The following is a 7,880-nucleotide window of genomic DNA, read 5'->3' as shown; positions in this document are numbered from 1 at the left end:
AATTGAAGTATAAAACACAATTATTTAAACAGATAAGTAAGAAAACAAGTTTATCTGATTCCATTGAGTTGAAACATAAAGAAAAAAAATACAAAACAAAGTTCATGTAGGAAGAAATTAATTGATTCAAACAGATAGAAATTGATAAAAAAACAACGAAGAAGCTACCGATCAACACCAACTTGTGTTTAAGTATGAATTTACAAGAACAAATCCGAAGAATAATAGGATAAATTGAGAGAAACCATTGATGGAATTCAAAGAAGCCATTCATGAAGCTGTAAAAATCACAAAAAGATATATTGCAGTTACGTGCAGGGAACTAGAAGCACAAAATGACCATATAACCCTTGGATATTTTTCCCTTATTAGGAAGAGTACAAAAAATTCATCTTATTCACAACTATGCCACCATGCATATTAACACAAAAATTCAATAATATAGAATAATCTCAACCAAATATTAAATAAAGCGAATGGTTAAGATTTGTCTTCACAGTCATCATCATTTTACGAGTCCTCACCCAATCATATATATATATATATATATATATATATATATATATATATATATATATATATATATATATATATATATAATCAATGGAGAACGGAATTGAGGGAGAGAAGCAACAAACATTTTATCTATAGTGAATTTAGGTATCAAATTTCATATGTACATGTACATACATATATCTAAGACAATTGCAAAAAAATTGAAAAAAAAATTATATGAATGTACTTATGCACTTTTTTTTGAAAATGTATATTCGCACAAAAAAAATATGAATATGCATTAAAAATGCATATTTTTGAAAAAATCTTTTTTAAAATCTTAATTTCGAAATATAAGGTATATATTCACTTATTTGAAAAAAAAATTTATTTATATTTATTTTTTATTTATTTTTCAATTTTTTTTAAATCAGCGAAGATACTCCTTACATTTCGAAATTAATATTTAAAAAGATTTTTTCAAAAAAAAATGAATTTTAATGAATATTCATATTTATTTTGTGTATATGCATATTTTTAGAAACATGTGCATATGCATATGCATATTTTGAAAAAAACATTTTTAATGCTCCTATATGTATGCATAAGAGTAAGCATATACATATACATATAAATAAATATGTGAATATTCATATGCATATACATATGCATATGTATATACATATGCATATGCATATACATTTGAATATATATATATATATATATATATATATATATATATATATATATATATGACAATTAAGTACATATGATTATGCATCTGTATATGTATATGCATATGCATATATGTATATACTTATTCATATGCATATGAATAAGTATATAAATATGCATATGCATAAAAATAAGTATATGACATATGCATATCATATGTATACGCATATGCATATGTATATGTATATGAATATATATATATATATATATATATATATATATGTATGTATATTATGCATATGTATATGCATATACATATGAATAAGTATATGAATTTTGGAACATATGCATATGCATATACATATAGGGAAATCTTCAAAAATGTCCCAATAATTACAGAAAAGTTACACTTTAGTCCCAAGATTTTTTTTGAACGAAAAAGTCCCGAAAACCGGCAAAAATTTGCAGTTTGACCCTTTTTGACCGGTTGAAAACGGTACAAAATTAAGTTGGGACTATTTTGTAAACTAATCCAAAATATTGGGACTTTTCTGTAAACAAAAAATATTAGGAGTTTTCTATAAACAAAAATATTAGGACTTTTCTACAAACAAAACCCTTATTATTACTATTATTATTATTATTATTATTATTATTATTATTATTATTATTATTATTATTATTATTATTATTAGTATTGTTATTATTATTATTATAATTATTATTACTATTAAAAATATAAATAAGAATACTTTTTTCTGAACTTGTTATTATTAATATTGTTACTAATACATATAAATGCATTTAAATGAAAAAATAATATTAATGACATTGTTTAAGGGTGGAGGTGGAAGAGATGTTGATGCTTTTAGTATTGAAATCATGAATGTTTGCTTGTATATTTTTACTTTGTATATGGTCATTTCACATTTGTTGTTATTATTTTCAATTTAGAATAATAATACATAACAATTTAAAAGAAGTTGCATATTTGTAAAACTGTTTATAAATAGTTTAAACTAGAAGGATTTCTCACTTTGTATATAGAAATGTTTAAGGTAGAAGGATTATTTTCCAGATCCAACAGATACACTACAAATAGGGGTGTCAAAAAAACTCAAACCCGATTAACCCGACCCGACCCTAACTCGAATAAGGTAATTAGGGTTGGGTTCAATAGGGTTAGAATTCCAAATCGGGTTATTCGGGTTAACCCGACAAACCCGATTTATAGTTAGTTAGGGTCGGGTTTAGGGTTGATTTTTACAAAAAAATCGGGTTTCGGGTCAACCCGAATAACCCGGTTAGGAATTCACAACCTTTACATATTTCACTGCTCTTTACTTGAACTATACAAAAAGACAACAAATCCTTTGAAAATGTAAATTTTTGTGACTCTAGAAGCATACGAGGGTTAAGTAACTCCCATTTGTGAAGTTGAAGTCCAAAAAGATATAAAACCTCCGCATCTCAAAATTACTAGAGCGGCTGAGAAAGTAAAGATTTTATTTTGATAGTTATTTCTACTTTAAACTAACTATAAACATGAATAAACTACATGATGTTGATCGCTAAGTAGAGATTGAAAGTTCATCTATTTAATATTTATAATGGAAGAACTCTTTTAGCTATTGTGGTATGCATGTTTTCTCGTATGTTGTAATAACCATGAGGTCCATGATCTTTTATTTTTAATTTGTTTCAATTTGTATGCATTCTTGATGTTAAGAAAAGAGTAAAAAAATGGTTTGGATTTATATCAGATTGCACTCTTGAAAAAATCATATATATTATGTTTAAATTAAGTGTTTAGTGTATTAACCCAACTAACCCGACTAACCCGACCCTATTAACCCGAAACCCGATTAACCCGAACCCGACCAACCCATACCTTAATAGGGTCGGGTACCGGGTTAAATTATTTTTTGTGAAAACCCGACTAACCCGACCCGTTTAACCCGAAACCCGATCGGGTTGACCCGATTAACAGCCCTAACTACAAACATCTACATAGGTAGCCCATATAAAAATTCAAAAATATTAATTACAATATCTTGTTTAATAAAAAGTAATAGGACATGTTTTTTGGATTAATACTTTTGAATTTTGATTAATACTTTTGAATTATTCCTATTACTTTTTATTAAACAAAATATTGTAATTAATACTTTTGAATTTTGATATGGGTTACCAATGCAGATGTTTGTAGTGGATTTGTTGGATTTGGAAAGTAATTCTTCTACCTTAAACAATTTTATATACAAAACGAGAAACCCTACTACCTTAAACTATTAATATGCAACTTCTTTCAAATTGTTAAGTATTAATATTCTGAATTGAAAATAATAATAACAAATATGAAATGACTATATACAAAGTAAAAATATACAAGCAGACATTCATAATTTCAATGCTAAAAGTATCACCATCTCCTCCACCTCCACCCTTAAACAATGTCATTAATATTATTTTTTCATTTAATGCATTTATATGTATTAGTAACAATATTAATAATAACAAGTTCAAAAAATAGTATTCTTATTTATATTTTTAATAATAATAATAATAATAATAATAATAATAATAATAATAATAATAATAATAATAATAATAATAATAATAAGGGTTCTGTTTCTAGAAAAGTCCTAATATTTTTGTTTACAGAAAAGTCCTAATATTTTTTGTTTATAGAAAAGTCTCAATATTTTGGATTAGTTTACGAAATAGTCCCAAATTAATTTGGTACCGGTTTCAACCTGTCAAAAAGGGTCAAACTGAAAATTTTTGCCGGTTTTCAGGACTTTTTTGTTCAAAAAAAAAATCTTGGTACTAAAGTGTAACTGTTCCGTAAATATTGGGACTTTTCTGAAGATTTCCCTATACGTATACATATGTATATGCATAAGGCAATTAAATACATATGATTATGCATATACATATGCGTAATATGATATATGCATAAGAATTAGTATATGAATATACTTATGAATATGTGTATGCATATGCATAACAATACATATGCATAAAAATAAGTATATGTATATGCATATGCATAATATTCCATATGCCTAAAAATAAGTATATCCATATGCATATGTTTATGAATAAGTATATGCATACGCATAGTATGACATATATATGCATAAAAATAAGTATATTCATATGCACATGAATAAGTATATCGATATGAATAAGAATAAGTATATGCATATGCATATGAATAAGTATGTATATATGCATAACATGTCATATGCATAAAATAAGTATATGCATATTCGTAAGTATATCCATATGCATAAGAATAAATATATGTATATGAACATGAATAAGTATATGCATATTCATATGCATAAGAATAAGTATATGCATATGAATAATCCATATGCATATTCATAACATATATATATATATATATATATATATATATATATATATATATATATATATATATATATATGCACTTAAATTTTATATGCATATGCATATGCACATACATATGAAATATACGTACATGAACATATATATACGTATATTTATATGCATATGCGTATTAAGATGTATATGGGCATCCATACTGATACATTTTTAAAACATCACTCGTGCTCGCTCGTTCTCTTCTTTGTTTCCACTTTTTTTTTCTTCTACCAACTGACCCCATCCTTCTTCTTTCTCTGCAATTAAACCTCACCAAATCAATGCCTATGGAAGGAAAAATAGAAAATAATAGTAAGATTATAATAGAAATAAACTCTTGTGACACACCACTAATATAATTGTAGATTAAGGTTAAATGAAATAGCAACAATCATTATATCTTGGTCCGAGTCTTTAAGCAAACTAACACCAGGGGTAAAGATGTCATATGCGAAAAAAGACGAAAAACTATTATAATTATAAACATAACAACTCTTAGACAAAGCACCCATAGTAACTTTGTCAAATTCAAGGAATATAAAGTTTTTAATATTTTCCATTCTTCAAAGCTACAGTTACTGATACCAAGGGTAATATTGTCACTTTTTTTTGTAAAAGAAAGAAAATAATTAGGTTAATTTTTGTCAACATTGGTAACCAAATAGAACTATATAACAAAATCTCATTAACCAAAGAAGAGATCAAGGCCTTCAGTACCATGTAGGGATAGTTTTGTCAAATCAAAGAAAATAAATATTTTATCCTCACATTCACCATCTTTTCAAGGTGCCAATAGAACCTTGAAGTAACACCGTTTGTAAACTTCCATCAGGAGATTATTGTTTTACATCTATGTATGACCCCATAATGTAACCATATTCCCAGTAAAGGGCAAAGTGTGTGTCACACCCCGAAAACCGAAGGCGGAAACATTTCTGGGGCGGACTCCACGTTGAGTATCAAATCCAATGTACATAGTAAGTAAAGTAAACAACCATTATATTACATATATAATAGTTTACATTTGTTTCAAAAGTAAATTGTACAAGTGTGATACATAGTATATATATGAACAAAATGTGACGAGTGTTCTATGCACTTCGTCTTCGCCAAAAGATATCGTCGGGTACCTGTCTAATGCGAACCTGAGAATACAAGCGGTTTGAAAATCAGCATAAAGCTGGTGAGTTCATAAGCGGTTAGTTTTTCTGAAAATGTACGAGTTCCTTTGATTTCCTGAAAAAGTGGTTATTCAAGAAAATCCCATATTTTCTTATGTAAAGTTAGTTTCCAAATCTGAAAAGTCCTGAATGTGTGTGTGTATACCGGTCATCCTTAAACGTACATTAGTTTTATTACGTACATAAAACTAAGAAATACTTGTAAAGTGTTAATAATCTTGATTGCGAGTCCTTAACCATACTCAGACTAGATATGACTCAGACCAGCGCCAATATCCTTTCTATGACTTTCGTCACCCTTGAACCTTTCGGTTCGGCTGTAGCTAGCATCCAGGTGCGGGATTGTCAGTCCCGTATAGATCTATACACTCAAGCCACGCTCTCCCTCCTGAAGATTCTGGTTACAAGGTTAGTCCTCCAATCTCTCGTGCCAAGGAAGTGTTACAGAGGACGTGTCTCCAATCTTTAAGATTACTCTTTACTTCTCGCCTAGGGAAGTAGTATCTACGACTAACTAAGTTCTAATGTGCCTGTCCTTTACACTCGAACCTAGGTGTATTATTAAGGAAGTTACAAATGTTCTGTGTTATCTAATGGTGGCTGTCCTTTACACTCGAGCCTCGGTGTATTATCAAGGACATTACAAATGTTCTATGTTATATAATGATGACTGTCCTTTACACTCGAACCTAGGTGTATTATTAAGGATATTACATTTGATTTGTGTGTTATGATGGTGTTTGTCTTCCACACTCGAGCCTAGGTATATTGTTAAGGGAATACAGACGTTTTATGTTTTCTAATGGTGTCTGTCTTTGACACTCGATCCTAAGTGTTTTATTACAGACATTACAATGTTTTATGCTTTCTGTCAATATATTTGTGAAAAATCAAATGTGAAATATACAACATATCAGTATATAATAAGAATTGAAAATCGGTTTTAAACGAACAATTTTGCATGTTAAAATAGTTTATTAAGAAGGTTTTCAATTCTTAAAAGTGTACAATTATGAAACCATTTGATTGAAATCATGAGTTTAAGTACAAAATATTCTTGTACTTTTGCTTGTACTCCCCCCTGAAAACATTGAAAAACCATTGAAAAAGGGTAGGGGTATGAACTCACCAGACGCGGAAATGTGTCGAATGGAATGCTATACGTCGAATCGAGGCTTGATAACATGCGAGGTTCCTATGTAATATGAAATGGCATACAAGTATATCTAATTAGATTCATAAACTCTAATTAGATGAAATATTACACTCCAATGAGCGAAAACACTTCAAAACGAGTGTTTGGAGTGACCTGGGTGACATTTACGGACGTGTATCAATGCGTGGGACTTGGGATTTGAGTTTACTCTTCAAGAGTAAACTCCCTAATGATTTTTCAGCCTCTTAACCCATACCCACATGAGTTCACGGCTGTGAACTAATTTTTGGGTGTTTTATGGTGCTTAATGGGTTAATAACACTTGGGAATGGCTGGAACAATTTTTTTCCTAAGGCTTGGGATTGATTTAAAACATCAAATAACAACACTTAAGGGAGTTTACGGCCCTAGCATGGAGCTTACGGTCGTAAACTCTCATACCCCCTTAAATAAGTGTTTTAATGTCTCAAAGTTAATCACATGTGATTCTAAAAATTCCTACAAGCCTTGAAATGAATTTGGGGCACCAATTGACATACTAATAGGAGTTTACGGCCATGGAACACATGCTATGGCCGTAAACTCTCAAATGATGAGTTTGGTTGTGTTTAAGGCCCCTAAACTATTTTTGGTTGGATCTATGATTTATTCTAAGGCTTTTGGTGGTGTTGGATGGCTTTCTAACACATTGGAAATGAGTTTACTCTCATTATTGAGGGGTTTACGGCCCAAGCACATGCCTTGGCCATAAACTCATATAAATCCCTCAAAATCCATGTTTAAAGTGTTCTAAGTCCATTACCAATATTCTAAAAAGTCATATCTAGGTCTAGTTTGAGTCATGGAAGGGTTTAAGGGCTTAAAACCCTTTAAATATGGGTTTACGGCCTAAGCACCTTCCAGGGCCGTAAAATCATATATAAGGCTATAAATCATGATTTAATATCGAATTTGAAGGT

Source organism: Lactuca serriola, chromosome 5 (assembly GCF_051521515.1).
Source record: "Lactuca serriola cultivar US96UC23 chromosome 5, Lser_US96UC23_V15, whole genome shotgun sequence".
Lineage (NCBI taxonomy): Eukaryota > Viridiplantae > Streptophyta > Magnoliopsida > Asterales > Asteraceae > Lactuca > Lactuca serriola.
The sequence above is the reverse complement of the archived record's forward strand: the minus strand, read 5'-3'. Positions refer to the sequence as shown.